Source organism: Nycticebus coucang, chromosome 21 (genome assembly GCF_027406575.1).
Source record: "Nycticebus coucang isolate mNycCou1 chromosome 21, mNycCou1.pri, whole genome shotgun sequence".
NCBI lineage: Eukaryota > Metazoa > Chordata > Mammalia > Primates > Lorisidae > Nycticebus > Nycticebus coucang.
This window is the reverse complement of record NC_069800.1, coordinates 19,794,927-19,816,908: the sequence shown is the minus strand read 5'-3', so window position 1 is coordinate 19,816,908 and position 21,982 is coordinate 19,794,927. Positions and strand designations below refer to the sequence as shown.

At 36.8% G+C, this 21,982-nt stretch overlaps 1 protein-coding gene and 1 non-coding gene across 2 annotated transcripts in view; both read left to right on the top strand.

Moving 5' to 3' along the window:
• The window catches only part of MACROD2 (mono-ADP ribosylhydrolase 2), a 2,256,418-nt gene that overhangs the window by 2,141,242 nt on the left and 93,194 nt on the right, over positions 1-21,982 (top strand). The gene's annotated exons all lie outside the window — the stretch shown is intronic.
• LOC128574313 (U6 spliceosomal RNA) lies at positions 765-871 on the top strand. The gene has a single exon (XR_008376690.1). It is a non-coding gene; the product is annotated as a U6 spliceosomal RNA (small nuclear RNA).

The following is a 21,982-nucleotide window of genomic DNA, read 5'->3' as shown; positions in this document are numbered from 1 at the left end:
CTTTTGACACCTGCTTCCCTGGGAAGCAAGCTTGACCTTGGGAGAGAACAATTCTCTTCTTTTGAAGTAATCTTGGACACCAGAGATGAATGAGGTCTGTCTGCACCTGGGAGAACAAATTCTTCCTTCCTAATGGAGGATCTAGGCGATAGTCACTTTTGGTGATCCTTTCTTGTTCATTGCCACTTTTCAACACCAGTTTTCAAATGAATCCTTTGTCACCTCACCTCCCTTTATATTACTTAAATATATGTTCTGACATCCTGGTTTTAAAACCTTTGGTATATGTAAAAATGTAACTAATATCAAATGTCCACATAGGTTTTGATAAGATACCCTAGGTCATCTTCAAGAAATAAATGTAATCCACGCGGAGTGAAAAGACAGAATGTGATATTCATCTAAAGCAAACATTTTGAACATTTGGATAATTTACTAACAGTTTATAATAAAAATCTTAAGGTGTCATGAAATTGAATGGCAGAGTTTAAGAAATAAGAAAAGAGAGATAATCTAATTTGAATGTTGCAGGCTGAGATTTTTCCTGTTGAGCTGTTTAGTTGGGAGATATCACACCTTTTACAGAAACATGCTGTTAGTGATATTTCTTGATGCTTTTAGGATCTCACACCATTAATTGCTCATGCCAGGATCTATTTTTTGGAATAATTTTAGAATTTTTTTACATAAAAGTGTTAATGGTGGTAACTCCATCAAGGAGTCTATCGTATATCACAAATGTGTTCCTGCATAAGACTAACTGTGTACTGGCTTTGGCAGCACATACAATAAAAATGGAGCAATACAGAGAAGATGAGCATGGCCCCTGCTCAATGATGATGTGCAAATCCATGAAGTGTGCCTTATTTTTTTCTGTATGCTGACTGGCTCTGCTAATCTTCTTAAGAAGGGCCGCTCCTCCTATCCCAGACCAGTAGTACACCTGCCCTGTTCCAGAGCAGGGCATCAACCCACCCCTGACCCCACCCCTCAGCCAGTTCCTGAACCCAGGGACAGGGCAAGTTTGCCAGCTGTTGCTCTGGTTCCTTCGGGACTCAAACAGGCCATTCAGAGACCTGGGAATAGGGGATTGCCTAACCTAGTCCACTACCACTGAACACTCTCCCAGAGGTCTGAGGTCCAACCAACTCAAATCACCAGCAATGCCACAGTAAGAATCTATCTACGTGAGCCAAAAGGGAGTGCACCACTCCCTCCTACACTAAACAGCAGAGGCCTTGGCAGAAGAGAACAGGTGAAGTACAAAGCTACGTTTTCAGGGGACAGAAGACATTCTAGATGAGAAGCAACTGGTATAAGAACCCTGGCAATATGATAAAACAGGTTGTTTTGACACCTCAAAAAAATCACACTAGCACGCCATCCATGGACTCCAAACAAAAACAAATGTGTGAGATGGTAAATATAGAATCAAACTCTGGATTGCAAATAAGCTCAATGGGATTGATAAGACAGTTGAAAACCAACAAAAAGAAACCCCCCAAAAAGAAAAATGATTCAAGATATGTGGGGATAGGGAAGCTGTGGCCTTCTGGATCCTTGAGTATGGCCTTTTGGCTAAATCCAAATTTTACAGAACAGATCGTTTTAATAAATAGATTTGTTCTATGATGTTATATTCAGTCAGGGGGACACACTTGAGGATCTGATGGCCCACATGTGATCTTGAGGCCACAGGCTCTCTACCTGAAGGCAGCACAAATATAAAAATTATAACTATCTCTGAGAGAGAAGAAAATATCAAGTAAAAAAGAATAGAAAACCTTTTTGAGGATATAATAGAGGAAAACCTTGCTGGTATTAATTGAGATTTAGACATCCAGATACACGTAGGTCATTGATCACCTGGAAGATTCATGGCAACAAGGTACATAAATCATCAGTGTGACCAAAGGCAAAGTGAAGGAAAAAAAATCCTACAGATGCAAGATTAAAGCATAACATGACTTACAAAGGCTAACCCATCAGACATATGGTGGACTTCTCAGAAGAGGGACTGGGAGTCCCACTTTCAGTATTAAACACAGTAATTGCCAGCCAAGATTTGTGTATCCTGTAAAACTAAGTTTCATAAATGAAGGATAAATAAAGTCTTCCCCAGACAAGTAAACACTGAGAGAATGTGTCACCACTAGACCTACCTATAAGAAATGTTTAACAGTGCTCCATTGTGGAAGGAAACAATTGACACCACCAGGATGTAAAAGCATCCAAAGGAAAAAACTTTCAGATCTTATAGAACAATAACACAAGGGAGAAAATGAAGAAATGAGGTAACAATCAATCTGACTAGAACAGCATCTCATATATCCTTGTTAAAACTGAGTTCCAAAAATCTAAATTCCCCATTTAAAAGATAGACCAGCAAAATGGACAAACAGCACAATTCAGATACAGCATGCTTGTATGCTGTCTCTAAGAAAATCATACAACTCCCAACTACTCTCGTAGACTCAAAGGTAAAAAATATTTCACACAAATGGAAACCAAAAGATGGCAAGTATACATATTCTTATATCATATAAAATAGACTTTAAATCAACAGCAAAAAAGACAAAGATAGTCATTATGTAATGATAAGTGGATTGATTCAACAAGGAGATATGTTGGGTCTCATCTGGGTCACCACTTGTTGGGGTCCAGGACTGGCCAGGTCTCCGGCCTGGGCTTATCTATTGTCCAGATGTGACAGCTGCGCTATCTTACTCGGGAACAATTACCCTTAGGTGCCTGAGGGCTATTCACCTTAGCATAAGAGAAAGAGAGAGGAAGACAATATTTGGGGGGAGAGAAACAGTATTAGTAAGAGAGTGAATCTTAGCAGTCTTGTTAGAGCGATGTTATGCAGGCATTCTGCAGGCAGGAGAAGTGAAAGAGTCAGAGTAAGCGAGTCGTGAAAGAAGGTGCACTCCCTGACTGACTTCTGCAGCTTTTTATAGACGTAATCCCATGGCTTCTTGCACCACTGGTGTAGAGACTGCCAATCACTGCTGTTCTTGTCTCAGTAGAGCTCTCCCTTCCCCATGCCCTTATCACCAAGGTGTTATATTACCCAGATGTTACTGGTGTTTCTTATAATTACTGAGTGTTTCCAAGCTGAGCTCTCACGTCTCCTTTCTTTAAAGCTATATGATCTGTTTCAGAGATTTAACCTTTCTAAATACAGGGTGTCCTTAAGTTCTGAAGGTCTGACAATTAAGTTTGCAAACTCATTCTAGAAAAAGTGCCACATACTTCATTGCTGAATATCATTATGGCCACCTTCAAGGTACTCCCCTTGGGAAGCTATGCACTGATGCCAGAGTGCACCCTTCAAGGCGATTTTGCAACTCTTTTCCTGTAATGGCCATCAAAGCTGTTGTTGTATTATCCTTGATGTCCTGGATTTTATCAAAATGTCTTTCTTTCAGTATTTCCTTTAGCTTTGGATAAAGAAAAAAGTCGTTGGGGGCCAGATAAGGTGAGTAGGGAGGCTGTTCCAATATGGTTATTTGTTTACTGGCTAAAAACTCCTTCGTAGACAGTGTAGGGTGCACTGGGGCATTGTTGTGATGTAAAAGCTATGAGTTGTTGGTGAAAAGTTCAGATCATTTCATCTAACTTTTTTAGGCAGCCTTTTCATCACTTCCAAATAGTGAACTTGGTTAACTGTTTGCCCAATTGCTATGAATTCATAATGAACAATCCCTATGATATCAAAAAAGTTTAGCAGCATTGTTTTGACTCTTGATTTGGACTGACAGAACTCTTTTGGTCATGGAGAATTGGTGGCAAGTTTACAAACTTAATTGTCGGATCTCATATGACCTGTCACAGAAGCTCTTAGATTCATAAAACAAAAACTGCTAGACCTAAGGAAAGAGATAAACAGCAACATCATAATACTGGGCACTTCAACCAGTTGGACTAACCATTTGTCCAATTGCTACGAATTCATAATGAATAATCCCTACGACATCAAAAAAGTGTAGCAACATTGTTTTGACTCTAGATTTGGACCAATGGAACTTTTCTAACTTTTTTGGTCGTGGAAAATTGGCTGACACCCATTATGCACCCTGATAGTTTGTTTCAGGTTGTACTAGTACACCCATGTTTTATCACCAGTGATGACACCACCCCAAACATCATTTTGCCTCTCCAGTAGGTCTTGGCAAATTTAAACTCTTCTTTGCTTTCTTTTTTGCAGTTTTTGGCCAGGGTTTGGCCAGTCTAATGGGTTTGAACCTGCTGCCTCCGGTATATGGGGCCAGCACCCTACTCCTTGAGCCACCCAACTCTTCTTTGCTTTTATTCATCAGTGAGCTCCTTAGGGAACACTTATACAAACAACTTTCTCATGCCAAGATTTTCAGTTAAGATTTTCCTGATTGTTTCTCTATCAATGTTTACTTGGTCTGCTATGCTTCCCAGTCAGCCAAGGATTTTGATGCACAATTAGATACATTTTTTGCAGTGTTTTTGTCAGTTTTGTTCATTACTGGCCACCCTGATATCACTTTATCCATGATGCTTTCTCTCTCCTCAGAAAAATGTTTAATCCATTTGTACATTGCCATTTTCTTCACAACATTATCCCCATGAGCTTGAACTAACATGTCCCTGATTTCACGTCTACTCTTGCCAAGTTTAACAAGAAATTTTATGTTTGTTTGTTGCTCTCATTCAAGCTTTGACATTCTTGCGATGGCACATTAAAACACATAACAATAATGAATGCCACTCAGTAAGACACCAACACATGTTGATGTGAACATAGCTGTGAGACACTAACATACCTAGGTGATGAAAACTTACTGAGTTGTTTTTACAGTACTGCCAACCAATGTAAGTGCATGGTGGCAAGTTCACAAACTTAATTGTCAGACCTTATATGCACCTGTCACAGAAGCTCTTAGATTCATAAAACAAAAACTACTAGACCTAAGGAAAGAGATAAACAGCAACAACATAATACCAGACACTTCAGCACTCCACTGACAGAATTAGACAAATCATCAAGGCATAAAACCAATAAAGAAGCACTGGACTTAAATAGGACTCTAGAATAAATGGACCTAATAGAAATTTATAGTACATTCTACCCCCAAACTATGGAATATAAATTCTTCTTATAAGCACATGGAACATTTTTCAAGATAGATAGAGAATACCTTGTATACCACAGTAGAACAAAACTAGAAATAATTCCAAGAACTCTCTAAACTATACAAATATATGGAAACCATACAAATATATAATATATATAATGAAACAACCTCTGGATCCATGATGAAATCAAGACTGCAATAAAAAATTTTTGGAATTAAACAACAAAGGCAACACGTACTACTGAAATCTCTGGGAAACAGAAAAAGCAGTGGTGAGAGGGCATGTATAGGACTAAATGCCTGCATCAAAAGACAGAAAGTTAACAAATTGCCAGTCTAATGTTATACCTCATGAAACTGGGAGAGGAAGAACAAAAAACTGCAAAGGTAACAGAAGAAAAGAAATAATGAACATCAGAGTAGAACTAAATGAAGTGGACACCAAAAAAAAAAAAAAAAAAAACTAAGGATCAATGAAACAAAAAATTGGTTCTTTGAAAAAATAAAATTGATAGACTGCTAGGTAGATTAAACATGAATAGTAGAGAAAGAATTTAAGTAAACTCAATCAGAAATGAAAAAGGAGACATTATGATTGATACCACAGAAATACAAACTGTCATTATTGTGACAACCCGTACACCCACAAACTAACAAATCTAGAGGAAATGAATAAAACGCACAACCTCCCAAGCTTGAATCAAGAAGAAACAAAAATGCTAAACAGACCCATAACAAGTAGTGAGACTGAAACAGTAATAAAAAATCTCCCAACAAGAAAAAACCTGGATCAGATTAATTCACAGTCAAATTCTACCAGACCTATAAAGATGAACTGGCTTCTATCCTACTTAAATGGTTTCATAACATTGCAAAGAAGGGAATCCTCCCTAGTTCATTCAAAAAACCATTTATCACCTTGATTCCAAAGCCAGGAAAAGACACAACACAAAGAGAAAACTACAGACCAATATCTCCCATGAACATAGATGCAAAAATCCTCAATAAAATACTAGAAAACCATGTCTGAACACATCAAAAGGAACTTATCATGATTAAGAGGGTTCATCCTATGATGCAAGGATGGTTCAACATATGTAAATTAAATGGACTTCACCACATAAACAGAATCGAAAACAAAAACCATATGATCATCTCAATGGATGTAGAAAAATACAGCATCCCAATATGGTAAAAACCCTCAACAAACTACACATAGAATGAACATACCTTGAAATAATAGAGGCCATATATGACAAACTCATAGGCAACCTCATACTGAATGAGGAAAAGTTGAAAGCATTCCTTCTAAGAATTAGAATAAGACAAGGATGCCCATTGTTATAGAGAAAACACAGTAACAGAAGTCTTAGCAGAGCAGTCAGGCAACAGAAAGAAAGGACATCCAAATCAGAAAAGAGGAGGTTGACCTACCCATTTGCTGATGATATGATCTTCTATCTGGACAATATTAAATACTCCTGAAAACACTGCTAGAATTGATACATAAATTTATTACAGTCTCATATTACAAAATTAATGTACACAAATCAGTACCAATTCAATATATTAATAACAGTCAAGCTCAGGGTTAAATCAAGGTCTCAATACCATTTACAATAGCTGCAAAGAAAAGAAAATACCTAGGTTGGGTGGCGCCTGTGGCTCAGTCGGTAAGGCACCAGCCCCATATACCGAGGGTGATGGGTTCAAACCCGGCGCCGGCCAAACTGCAACCAAAAAATAGCCGGACGTTGTGGCGGGCGCCTGTAGTCCCAGCTACTCGGGAGGCTGAGGCAAGAGAATCGCTTAAGCCCAGGAGTTGGAGGTTGCTGTGAGCTATGTGAGGCCACGGCACTCTACCGAGGGCCATAAAAGTGAGACCCTGTCTCTACAAAAAAGAAAAAATGAAAATACCTAGGTTATAATTCTCAAAGTGATTTATAGATTTATACATTCACTATAATTCCCATCAAAATACCAATGTCATTTTTCATAGATCTTTAAAAAAAATTCCTAAATCTCATATGGAAACAAAAAGAGCCTAAGTAGCCAAAACAATCCTAAGAAAAAAGTACAAATCTGGAAACATCACATTACCTGACTTCAAATTACACTACAAAGCCATAGTAACTGAAGAAATATAATGCTTGTATAAAAGCATTATAAAAGCACATAGATAAATGGCACAGAGTAGAAAACCCCAAAATAAAACCATGTAGCTATAACTAAATGATTTTTGACAAAACAAACAAAAACATGCACTGGGAACTAGGTGCCCTATTCAACAAGTGGTGCTGAGAAAATTGGATATCTACACACAGAAGAATGAAACGGGATCCCTATTTCTCACCATATACAAAAATTAACTCAAGATGGATTAAAGATTTAAAGCCAAGACCTGAAGCCATAAAAATTCTGGAAGAAAATGTAAGAAAAACTTTTCTGGATATAGGCCTAGATAAAGATTTATGACTTAAACCTCAGTGCAAATAAAGAAACAGCAAAAATAAATAAATGGGACTTAATTAAACTAAAAGGTTTTTGCATAGCAAAAAAAATAATAAACAGAGTAGACTGAAAACCCACAGAATGGGAGAAAGTATTCACAATTATCTATTATCTATTATCCAGAATCTATAAAGAATTCAAATAAGCAACAACAAAAATAACCCCATTAAAAAGTGGGCAAAAATATGAAGAGGTTTTTATCTTTTTGTTTTTATTAAGTCATATACACATAGATCATGAATACATTTATGCATATGTGGGGACAATGTGTTGATTTTTTTAATACAATCTGACGTGATTAGATCAAGCCAATCAACATAGCTTTCACCTCATTTACTTGATTATTGTGTTAAGACATTTATATTCTACACTTGACAGATTTGACTTGTACTCTTGCAATATGTTCCATAGGTGTGGTCCCGCCTTTTACCTTTCCTCTATCAAACCTCCCCACTCCCTCTCCCCTCCCTTCCCACTCCATTTCTCTCCTTCATCCTGGGCTATAGTTGTGTTCTATCTTTCATAAGAAAGCATGAGTAAATATAAGTAGGTTTCATAGAAGTACTGTTTTTTTTTTTTGTTTTTTTTTTCAAAAGAGAAGATACAAATGACCAGGAAACATCTGACAAAATTTTCAGCATTACTAATCATCTGGAAAATGCAAAAATTAAAAACCACAATAAGGTATCACCTTACTCCTGTCAGAACAGACATTATTAAAAAGTCAGAAAACAGTAGAGGTTTGTGCAGATGCAGTGAAAAGGGAATGCTTATACATGTTGGTGGTAATGTAAGTTAGTACAACCTCTATGTAAAACAATATGAAGATTCCTCACTGGACTAAAAGTAGACCTACCATTTGATCAAGCGATCTCACTACTGGGTATTTCCCCAAAGGAAAAGAAGTCATTTTTAAAAAAAGACATCTGCACCTGAACGTTTATTACAGCACAACTCATAATAGGGAACACATGGACTCAACCTAAGTGACCATAAACTGATACATATGTATGTGTGTGTGTATATATATACATATATAGGAGTACCAATCAGATATAAAAATCCATTTGAATGGAACTATAGACCATTGTCTTAAGTATCTCAGGAATAGAAAAACAAATACCACATGTTCTCGCCTACACGTGAGAGCTAAATGATGGGTATATAAGGTAATAAAGTGGTATAATGGACATTGGAAAGTAAGAATCAGGGAAGGGAGGAGGGATTTAGAGATGAAAAATTATGTACTGGATACAAAGAACACTATTTTGGTGATGACTACATTGAGGGTCCTGACTTCATCTTATACAGTTCATGCACATAACAAAAAACACTTGTACCCCCTAAATCTATTGAAATAAAAAAAAAAAGACTAACTGAAATTTCAAAGGTATTTCTGAAATAAGTCATTGATGTTCATTAACCTATTTATTTAGGGATAATAAAAAATATTTGAAAATCATTTTTCAAATGATTTAGGGATAATAAATGTTTGAAAATCTACTTTAATATATAATCTAGTTTCAATTAAAAATAGAACATACAAGATATAATTTTTGCTTTTTTTTCTCTGAAATACCATGTACAGCAGACCACTGTTAATTGATTATCAGTTCAAAGCTTAGACCAAGTGTCCAACGCTTATGGAACTGTCATCTTGACTGACACATACATAGCTTAAAATGAAAAAAAATAATAAAAAGAAAGAACATTTCCACTGAAATCCTCCAAGATTGAGGTCAAGATGAGGTTAAAAGGCAGTCATATGTGTTGAAGATTCATTTCAAACTCTCTCCATTATTAGCTTTCATGCAGAAATATCTCTCCGCAGTGACATCTGGGCTATTTTAGAGCTCTGCAGTTATAAGATCACTTATAGAAATGCTTATTACACTCTCTAGTTTAAGTGGCAGAATATTTTTGCTGATCAAAATGTTCTGAAAGAGCCCTTGCTTTCTTGAGTTTGTTTTCAGTCTTTGATCCTGAGCAAGCATCTTCTTGGGCTTTGGAATCACTGATATTACAGACTGGTCATTTTTTTCTCTTTCTGATATGACTCCCAAGCATTTTTAGAATCATTCAGTTATTTCCAGCTTTGCTTGTTGGTGAACTGGCTTTATATATGCTGTAACATTGCTTCCACAGGAAACTAGGGTCATCTAGGGTACAAATCCTGAAAACAAGCAGATCAAAACTGAGATGGCTAATGTCACTTGGTTTGGGAGATTAGATTTTTCAAAAAAGTAAAACAGTTATATGAAAGTTGAAGTATTTCAAGAGGAACTGTTATAGCCCAGGGTATCTTCTATGCCAGCAACTGTGTTCTAATGTTCTAACATACTTACCCCTGGGAACCAAGAACCACTGCTTGTTGCCTCTTTATACTATGCATCTGCTAACTGTGAGAGCTACTAAGAGAAAGACGGGCAACTGCTTGGCTTATGGACCAAGAGCTAGGCTGTGAGTGCTATACTTAAGACACCTGCTCCCAATTGAGTCATTACAGCCATAGGGTGGGCAGGTGTTGAGTTGGGAGGATGAGATATGAGGAAGGGCAAGGCTGACGAATGATTCATCCCCACAAAATGTATATCAAGCATGTGGCAACCAGGATTGAATTGAAATTAACTCCAAGGTACAGATGGCCTGGGAAAACAGCTGTAAGTTGATAGGAGTTCTGATGTTATTTGTAAAATATAACATATACTTAAATTGCTCTGTGGATTTAATGGTGGTTTCCACTTTAAATGCTTAAAAAAAATTCAGCAGTACAAGTCTACAAGGAATACATAGTACAAGTCCATGCTTATTAACAAAATACAAACAATCCAGATGTTGGGGATATATAAACACAGGAGTAAAATTCATAGAAATATCAAATACTCTGGTTGAAACTTCTGAAAAGTCATCATTATTACTATATAAGATATGGTCAATCTTCTTTAGTCAAGGAAAACTCTGTTCTAGCTGTCTTAACACTTTTTTTTTTTGCGAATCGTTTTTATTTTGCTTTGTAACATGATTTTTTCTTTTACATAGTATAACGTGATCATTTTTTCACAGCAGTAAATATAGTTCAGCAGTATTCTTTTTTTAACTTTCTTTTTTTTTTTTTTTATTGTTGGGGATTCCTTGAGGGTACAATAAGCCAGGTTACACTGATTGCAATTGTTAGGTAAAGTCCCTCTTGCAATCATGTCTTGCCCCCATAAAGTGTGACACACAACAAGGCCCCACTCCCCTCCCTCCGTCCCTCTTTCTGCTTTTCCTCCCCCCCGCAACCTTAATTGTCATTAATTGTCCTCATATCAAAATTGAGTACATAGGATTCATGCTTCTCCATTCTTGTGATGCTTTACTAAGAATAATGTCTTCCACTTCCATCCAGGTTAATATGAAGGATGTAAAGTCTCCATTTTTTTTAATAGCTGAATAGTATTGCATGATATACATATACCACAGCTTGTTAATCCATTCCTGGGTTGGTGGGCATTTAGGCTGTTTCCACATTTTGGCGATTGTAAATTGAGCTGCAATAAACAGTCTAGTACAAGTGTCCTTATGATAAAAGGATTTTTTTCCTTCTGGGTAGATGTCCAATAATGGGATTGCAGGATCAAATGGGAGGTCTAGCTTGAGTGCTTTGAGGTTTCTCCATACTTCCTTCCAGAAAGGTTGTACTAGTTTGCAGTCCCACCAGCAGTGTAAAAGTGTTCCCTTCTCCCCACATCCACGCCAGCATCTGCAGTTTTGAGATTTTGTGATGTGGGCCATTCTCACTGGGGTTAGATGATATCTCAGGGTTGTTTGGATTTGCATTTCTCTAATATATAGAGATGATGAACATTTTTTCATGTGTTAGCCATTCGTCTGTCATCTTTAGAGAAGGTTCTATTCATGTCTCTTGCCCATTGATATATGGGATTGTTGGCTTTTTTCATATGGATTAATTTGAGTTCTCTATAGATCCTAGTTATCAAGCTTTTGTCTCATTGAAAATATGCAAATATCCTTTCCCATTGTGTAGGTTGTCTCTTTGCTTTGGTTATTGTCTCCTTAGCTGTACAGAAGCTTTTCAGTTTAATGAAGTCCCATTTGTTTATTTTTGTTGTTGTTGCCATTGCCATGGCAGTCTTCTTCATGAAGTCTTTCCCCAGGCCAATATCTTCCAGTGTTTTTCCTATGCTTTCTTTGAGAATTTTTATTGTTTCATGCCTTAAATTTAAGTTCTTTATCCATTTTGAATCAATTTTTGTTAGTGGGGAAAGGTGTGGGTTCAGTTTCAGTCTTTTACATGTAGACATCCAGTTCTCCCAACACCATTTATTTGAATAGGGAGTCTTTCCCCCAAGGTATGTTCTTGTTTGGTTTATCGAAGATTAGGTGGTTGTAAGGTGTTAGTTTCATTTCTTGGTTTTCAATTCGATTCCAAGTGTCTATGTCTCTGTTTTTGTGCCAGTACCATGCTGTCTTGACCACTATGGCTTTGTAGTACAGCCTAAAATCTGGTATGCTGGTGCCCCCAGCTTTATTTTTATTACTAAGAACTGCCTTAGTTATACGGGTTTTTTTCTGGTTCCATATGAAATGCAGAATCATTTTCTCCAAATCTTGAAAGTACGATGTTGGCATTTTGATAGGAATGGCATTGAATAGGTAGATTGCTTTGGGAAGTATAGACATTTTAACAATGTTGATTCTTCCCATCCATGAGCATGGTATGTTCTTCCATTTGTTAATGTCCTCTGCTATTTCCTTTATGAGGATTTCATAATTTTCTTTATAGAGGTCCTTCACCTCCTTCGTTAGGTATATTCCTAGGTATTTCATTTTCTTTGAAACTATGGTGAAGGGAGTTGTGTCCTTAATTAGCTTCTCATCTTGACTGTTATTGGTGTATACAAAGGCTACTGACTTGTGGACATTGATTTTATATCCTGAAACATTACTGTATTTTCTGATGACTTCTAGGAGGCTTGTGGTTGAGTCTTTGGGGTTCTCTAAGTATAAGATCATGTCGTCAGCAAAGAGGGAGAGTTTGACCTCTTCTGCTTCTATTTGGATTCCCTCTATTTCCTTGTCTTGCCTAATTGTATTGGCTAGAACTTCCAGCACTATGTTGAATAGTAAAGGTGACAGAGGACAACCCTGTCTGGTTCCAGTTCTAAGAGGAAAAGCTTTCAGTTTTACTCCATTCAGTAAAATATTGGCTGTGGGTTTGTCATACATAGCTTCAATCAGTTTTAGAAATGTGCCACCTATGCCTATACTCTTCAGTGATCTAATTAGAAAAGGATGCTGGATTTTATCAAATGCTTTTTCTGCATCTATTGAGAGGATCATGTGATCTTTATTTTTGCCTCTGTTAATATGGTGGATAACGTTTATGGACTTGAGTATGTTAAACCAGCCTTGTATCCCTGGGATGAAGCCTACTCGATCATGATGTATGACTTTTTTGATGATAAGCTGTAATCTATTGGCTAGGATTTTGTTGAGAATTTTTGCATCTATATTCATGAGTGAGATTGGTCTGAAATTCTCCTTTTTGGTTGGGTCTTTTCCTGGTTTTGGTATCAGGGTGATGTTTGCTTCATAGAATGTGTTGGGGAAGATTCCTTCTTCCTCAATTTTTTGGAATGATTTCTGCAGTACAGGAATAAGCTCTTCCTTGAAGGTTTGATAGAATTCTGGTGTGAAGCCATCTGGACCAGGGCATTTTTTGGTTGGAAGATTTTTTATTGTTTCTTTGATCTCAGTGCTTGAAATTGGTCTGTTCAGGACTCTAGCTGTCTTAACACTTCTAATAGCTCATCCTCACCCACAGCCAAGGCCAAGGCACCTTACTGGAAATAACAGTGCTGTTTAAACACATCCTGATTCACTTGTCTTATTATTTAATCAGTACCTAATTTGGATTTGAAGGTCAACTAGACCAATTCATCTGTTCATTAATAATAAAAGCAAAATCAGTTAATATTCAGGTGCATACCCATGCAAGCTTGTTTTCCTTTGAAACTCTGAATAAGTCACATCATTGTTATTTGGTATTTATGAACCGGATGTCACCTGGCAAAGGGTGTCTTAACCCTTAATCTAGTTTTAGGTCTCCTAGATGTCAGAATTGCTGTAGGAAAAAAGGGAAAGCTAGAGCAAGAGTTAGCCTTGTCAGTGAGAGCAAAAAAAGAAAGGTTATGTCTGAGGAAGCAGATTCAGACAAGTAAGCATAAATGATTCCATCCACAGAATGCTGTGAGCCTGGCAGGGGTGTGGGCCCAAAATTACTCTGAAAAATTGCATCATTTTTATTCCTTCCCTAACTGTTGAAAAGCAACAAAACATTGGGCCAAAATTGGAATCATTTCCACTCAGATCAGGAACCAGACAAGGCTGCCCATTGTCCCCATTGCTTTTCAACATTGTAATGGAAGTTTTAGCCACCGCAATTAGGGAAGAAAAGGCGATCAAGGGTATCCATATAGGGTCAGAAGAGATCAAACTCTCGCTCTTCGCAGATGATATGATTGTGTATCTGGAAAACACTAGGGACTCTACTACAAAGCTCCTAGAAGTGATCAAGGAATACAGCAGCGTCTCAGGTTACAAAATCAACATTCATAAATCGGTAGCCTTTATATACACCAACAACAGTCAAATTGAAAAAGCAGTTAAGGACTCTATCCCATTCACAGTAGTGCCAAAGAAGATGAAATATTTGGGAATTTACCTAACAAAAGACGTGAAAGATCTCTATAAAGAGAACTATGAAACTCTAAGAAAAGAAATAGCTGAAAATGTTAACAAATGTAAAAACATACCATGCTCATGGCTAGGAAGAATCAACATCATCAAAATGTCCATACTACCCAAAGCAATATATAATTTCAACGCACTCCCTATTAAAGCTCCACTGTCATATTTTAAAGATCTTGAAAAAACATTACTTCGTTTTATATGGAATCAGAAAAAACCTCGAATAGCCAAGACATTACTCAGAAATAAAAACAAAACAGGAGGAATCACACTACCAGACCTCAGACTTTACTACAAATCGATAGTGATCAAAACAGCATGGTATTGGCACAAAAACAGAGAAGTAGATATCTGGAACAGAATAGAGAACCAAGAGATGAATTCAGCTACTTACCGCTATTTGATTTTTGACAAGCCAATTAAAAACATTCAGTGGGGAAAAGATTCCCTATTTAACAAATGGTGCTGGGTGAACTGGCTGGCAACCTGCAGAAGACTGAAATTGGACCCACACCTTTCACCATTAACTAAGATAGACTCTCATTGGATTAAAGATTTAAACTTAAGACATGAAACTATAAAAATACTAGAGGAGAATGCAGGGAAAACTCTTGAAGAAATTGGTCTGGGTGAGTATTTCATGAGGAGAACCCCCCGGGCAATTGAAGCAGCTTCAAAAATACACTACTGGGACTTGATCAAACTAAAAAGCTTCTGCACAGCTAAGAACACAGTAAGCAGAGCAAGCAGACAGCCCTCAGAATGGGAGAAGATATTTGCAGGGTATATCTCTGACAAAGGTTTAATAACCAGAATCCACAGAGAACACAAACGCATCAGCAAGAAAAAAACAAGGGATCCCATCGCAGGCTGGGCAAGGGATTTGAAGAGAAACTTCTCTGAAGAAGACAGGCGCACGGCCTTCAGACATATGAAAAAATGCTCATCATCTTTAATCATCAGAGAAATGCAAATCAAAAATACTTTGAGATATCATCTAACTCCAATGAGACTAGCCTATATCACAAAATCTCAAGACCAGAGATGTTGGCGTGGATGCGGAGAAAAGGGAACACTTCTGCACTGCTGGTGGGAATGCAAATTAATACATTTCTTTTGGAAAGATATATGGAGAACACTCAGAGATCTAAAAATAGATCTGCCATTCAATCCTGTAATTCCTCTGCTGGGCATATACCCAGAAGACCAAAAATCACAACATAACAAAGATATTTGTACCAGAATGTTTATTGCAGCCCAATTCATAATAGCTAAGTCATGGAAAAAGCCCAAGTGCCCATCGATCCCCGAATGGATTAATAAAGTGTGGTATATGTATACCATGGAATACTATGCAGCCTTAAAGAAAGATGGAGACTTTACCTCTTTCATGTTTACATGGATGGAGCTGGAACATAGTCTTCTTAGTAAAGTATCCCAAGAATGGAAGAAAAAATACCCAATGTACACAGCCCTACTATGAAACTAATTTGGGACTCTCACATGAAAGCTATAACCCAGCTACAACTTAACAATAGGGGGAAGTGGGAAAGGGGTGGGGTGGGTAGAGGGAGGGGGATCGGTGGGATCACACCTGTGGTGCATATTACAGGGGTATTTGCGAAACTTGGTAAATGTAGAATGTAAATGTTTTGGCACAGTAACTGAGATAACGCCGGAAAGGCTATGTTAACCACTGTGATAAAAATGTGTCAAATGGTTTATGAAGTGAGTGTATGATGCCCCATAATCATATCATTGTATACAGTTATGATTTAATAAAAAAAAATAAAAATAAAAAAATAAAACAGCACTTGAAAAACACACACACAAAAAAAAAAAAAACATTGGGCCACCCATGAAATTCCTCTCAAGGTTCTCCTGGCTAATTTTCTTTCTCCTGTTCCCTTTCTTGGTGACTACCTTCCCCCATTTGATAGAGTGTCTGAATATGCTTTAGCAGCCTTGAGTTATTACTCTTGGATTTTAAGAATCTTAAGCACAGAATGAAAGCGGCTGCCCTCTGCTACTTCAGTGAAGGGGAAAGAACCAAGACACATGGAGTGTCCTCTGGAAACGATGCTTTACATTTATGTATGATGTAGTCTTCATTTCTCAAAAGGGGGACTCAGAGAAGGGATGGAGATAGGGGAACAGCTTTAGTGGTGTTAAATGTCGTAGCAAATACCTACATGCGCATATGCAATCTTTAGAAAAAGGTAATTATTTATCACATTTTAATATAGAATTATTTTCTGTTTAAAGAATAATACATATTTAATCTTAAAATATTATAAAATGTAGAAAATTATAAAAAGAAAAAACATAATGATTTTCCCTTTAAGGATTAATTGTAAAAAAATAAATTTCATTCTGTTATTTCATTTAACAGTCTACCATGAATATTTCTGTCTTTAAAATTCCTCAAAGGCATGAGTTTTATTGGAGTCATCATATTTCATCATCTAGTTGTCCCACAATTTACATAGTGAGTGCCCTTCTGTTAGATTAGTTCATTATTTACAGTTTTCTCTTTATTATAAATAATAGAGAAATACAGTGTACACATTTTAAATAAACCTTTGTGTGTATCTATGATCAGTTCCTTAGGATAAATTCCCAGTTTTTTTCTGATTTACTAGGGGAAAGGTTAAAAGATTTTCATTGCTTCCATATCTTTTCTTACCTATTTCTTATTTCTTATTTAAAAATGTGTGTTTATAATATGAAAAATAAGCAAAAGAAGAAATGAAAAATATCTGTCATAATCCCAATCCCCAGAAATAAGCATATGTAATATAAAAACTTTTAGTATTTTTCTAGGCAGCCATATACATATATATGGAGTAATTTTTAGGGAATTCTGCACTGCATACCAGTTAAAAAGTATCTTTTTAAAAATTTCTTAATATTATAGAGGTACAAATATTTTGGTTACATCAATTACTTTAGTACAATTGGAGTCAAAGTTATAAGTATGATCATCAGCCAGATAAATGTGCATCATACCCATTAGATGTGAGCTTACCCCTCTCCTGTAGCCCCCTCCCACATGTTTGCTTTCCATTGAGTTTACTACCAAATGTGTACATGGGAGTTGATCACTTAATTCCAGTTTAATAGTTGAGTACCTGTGGTGTTTGTTTTTCCATTCCTGTGATACTTTACTTAGAAGAATGGTCTCCAGTTCCATCCAGCTTGTTATAAAAGGTATTAGTTCACCATTTTTTAATATCTGAGTAGTAGTCCATGGTATACATTTGCCACATTTTATTAATCCACTCAAATATTGATAGGCACTTGGGTTGATTCCACATCTTTATGATTGTGAATTGTACTGCAATAAACAATCGACTGTAGAGCAGCAGCTGTGTCTCAGTGGGTAGGGCACCAGCCCCACATACCAAAGGTGGTGGGTTCAAACCCAACCCCGGCTGAACTGCAACAACAACAAAAAAAATAGCTGGGCGTTGTGGCAGGTGCCTGTGGTCCCGGCTACTCCGGAGGCTGAGGCAAAAGAATCGCCTAAGCTCAGGAGTTGGAGGTTGCTGTGAGCTGTGTAACATCACGGCACTCTACCAAGGGTGATGAAGTGAGACTCTGTCTCTAAAAAAACAAAACAAAACAAAACAAAATAATCGACTGCAAATGTCTTTTTGATAAAATGATTTTTTTTTTTTGCTTTGGGTAAATACCCAATAGTGGAATTTCTGGATCAAGTGACAGGTCTACTTTTAGTTCTTTGAGGTATCTCCATACAACTTTCCATGGAGGTTGTGCAACCCCATTAAAATACCAGCGTCATTTTTCATAGATCTAGAAAAAAATAATTCTATGCTTCATATGGAACTAGAAAATAGCCCAAATAACCATAGAAACCTTAAGCAAAAAGACAAATTCAGAGGCATCACTTTACCCAACTTCAAGCTATACCACAAGGCTATAGTACCCAAAACAGCCTGGTACTGGCATAAAAACAGGAACAGAGACAATGGATTCAAACAGAAAACACAGGTATAAAGCCATCCTCATGTTGCCATCTGCCCTTTGACAAAGCAGGCAGTGACATACACTAGGAAAAAGAATTGGCACTAGGATCATTGGACAACCACATGTAGAAGACTGAAATACGATCTGCACCTCTCCCCACTCACAAAAATTAATTAATTCATGTGGATAACAGACTTAACTGTAAGGCATGAAATCATAAGGATTCTAGAAGAAAATGTTGGAAAAACTCTGATAGACATTGGCTGAGGCACAGAGTTTATGAACAAGACCCCAAAGACAATCATGGCAACAACAAAAATTAGCAAATGGGACTTGATTAAATTAGAAAGCATCTGCACAGCCAAGAAAACCATCAATGGAGTGAACAGACAACCTGCAGAATGTGAGAAAATATTTAATGTTATCCATCCAATAAAGAGATGATAAACAGAATCTTGAAAGAACTCAAGCAAATCAGCAAGAAAAGATCAAACAACCCCATAAAAAGATGGACAAAAGACATGAATAAAAGAGTTCAATAGAAGATAGACTCCCGGCCAATAAACATATGAAAAAATGCCCCAAATCTCTAATCATCAGGGAAAATGCAAATCAAAACTACAATGAGACATCACCCAACTCCTGTGAAAATATCTTTTATTAAAAAAAAAAAATCCCCAAACAATAAATGTTGGCATGGATGGCATGAGAAAGGAACTTTTAAATACTGTTGGTGGTACTGAAACTATCTTTAAAATGTAACAATAGATTGTGGAATTCTTCTGTTGTCTTTTGCTAGTCTAACATCATTTTTTTAATACTATAATTATTGGTTTTATTAACTTTAAAATTTTATTTTATTTATTTATTTTCTTTTTTTATTGTTAAATCATAGCTGTGTACATTAATGCGATCATGGGGCACCATACACTGGTTTTATAGACCGTTTGACACATTTTCATCACACTGGTTAACATAGCCTTCCTGGCATTTTCTTATTGTGTTAAGACTTTTATATTCTACATTTACTAAGTTTCGCATGTACCCTTGTTAATTGTACATTCCAATAAATGAACATTTATACATGCATACTTACCCAGTCTCCATGTTAACTTGTTTCTCTGGTTTCATACTAGCCAGGAACATCCTTTTAACTTTGTGAAATGTTTATTTTCTATAAGAAAATTCTAACAAGTAGAAATGCATACAAATTTGGGGGGTGGGAGTTGATGATGAATAGAGTTTATTACTTTTTCTGATTCTTCAAAGAATGAGCCCGGATTCCAACTCTACCCTGACCTAGCCACATTATCTTGGGCAAATTACTTAGTTGTTCTCTGCCTCACTTTCTTCATATGTAAAATGAGAACAGCAGCAGCATCTACCTCACAGAATATGAGAATTAAAATGAGCCAATCCATTTAAAACATTTCAAGGTGTGCCTGGCACTCAGGAGAAGGCTCAAACTTTTTATCCATTATTAAATATAAATTATGCATATTTTACAAATATTGTATCACATTCTCTATACTCCTGTACTCCTGAATCTTGCTATGTTACAGGAGTATACAGAAAAGCCATGTGAAAATCTCTGCAAGTCATTTTGTAGATCGAATTCATCCATTTTAAAGTTCACATGCTATTCCATATTTTGGGTGTACTGCAATTTACTCAACCATTCTCCAATGATGAGCACACACTTTCTTTTTACTTTCTTGCCAAATAAGCAATGCTGCAATTGATGTCCTAGCCCATATATCTTTATAAGCTGGTGCTTTTATTTGTATGGGAAAGATTCCAGAAGTGGGAGTTCTGCTTTAGGGAGTATATATTTTTAATAGATATTGCCAATTTGCTTTCCCATGAGGCTATAACAATATTTCCATCAGCAATTATTATTTTTATTCTTTCCAGTTTTTTCCAGTTCAGTGGGGATGATGCAGTATCTCATTATTACTTTTAAAAGGTCAATGGTATTATCCCAATTTTGCAGATAATTGAGGCTCAGAAAGTTTAAATAATTGTTCCAGTTACCCAAAAGGTAGAATCAGAATCTGGAAACCCAGTCTGTGCAAAGTCCATAGTTCCTAATTCACTGTGTTGCTTCTCCTAATAATGCTTTTGGAGCAAAAGACATTGGTTGCCCCAGGGGGTGGGATGCACACAGTTCGGAACAGTCAGAGGGCAGCATGGAACCCTGGGACCTGTACAAGGTGAGCAGTGCAGTGAGATGGAAGTCCCAGGGAGGGCAGTTTAGAGTCAGCAGCTTGCTCTGAATCCTGACCTTGACCCCAACCCGGACCCTATAATGAAATGAGTGCATGGCCTATAAACTATGTCCCCATGGAATAAAAAGCTCCATCACTTTGTCCGGTATTCCTGGTCCTCCTGTTTTTCCTTTGACCTGGCATGTGCCCTGCTCTGTAGCACCACCCCACTACCCCCTGCAATTACTTATCATTTCCCAAATGTTGTTGCCCTAAAGCATTCTGTCATCACTCTGTCATGTCCAGTTCTTCATTCTGGAATCTTGAACCACTTTTCAAGGTCATTTCCACTATCCTACATTTACATTGGTCCTGTCCTCCCTTCCTCCCTTCCTTCCTTCCATTTTTCCTTGCATCACAATAATCTGACCAAACATTTTAATGATGGAAATCGCAGAAGATAACACACGGTGGAGGCAGCAGCTGCACACTGCACCTTTCTAGACTTCTTGCGTCATTATAATTCACCCCATAGAGTAATAACCTACCTCTTTCTCACAAATTTGTTTCTAAAGTTTTAAAATTTATCACATGCTTTGCATCAATATTAGGTCTATGCATGACATGTCTAACTCACTGCAATATAAATCTCTTCAGGAGGATATCAAAACTCATCTATTTTTTTTTTTCTCTTCAAAGCCCAACACAGTGGAATGTGCATAGTAGGTCCTCAAATTTGTTTAATTTAATCAAAAGAAATATATTACAGTTTGTATGACTCTGCTAATGATTTAACAGTTTCCAACATAATTTATTTGTATTTATGTTATTTTGTTTATATATATAAACAAATATATATATTATTTGTTTATATATATAAACAAAATAACAATATAAATACAAAAACATATATATATGGGGGTTTTTGCTGATATTTTTTAATTTCATGTGATTAGGTTACATTGTTTGCATTTGTAAGGTCAAGTCCAAGTTGTAGTTGTGACCTTCACCCAGGAGTGTGCCGTTTATGAATGCATTGTACCTGTTAGGAGGGAACTCACTGAGCCCCCTCCCCCTGCTTCTTGAATTTGAGTTTTTCTCTCATGTGTGCCCTTTGTTGTTAATCTAGAAGTTCCAACTTAGTATTGAGTACATGAGATGCTTGATTTTCCATTCTTGTGATACTTTACTTAGGAGAGTACAAATCCATCTAAGTTGTAACAAAAGATACAAACTCGCCATCTTTGTATGACTGAGTAGTACTCCATGGTATATACACATATACCACAGTTTGTGAATTCATTCATGCATTGAAGGGGACTCAGGTTGTTTCCACATCTTTGTAAATTAGGCTGCTATAAACATTCAAGTGCAAATGTCTTTGTGGTATGACTTTTTTTCTTGTGGGTT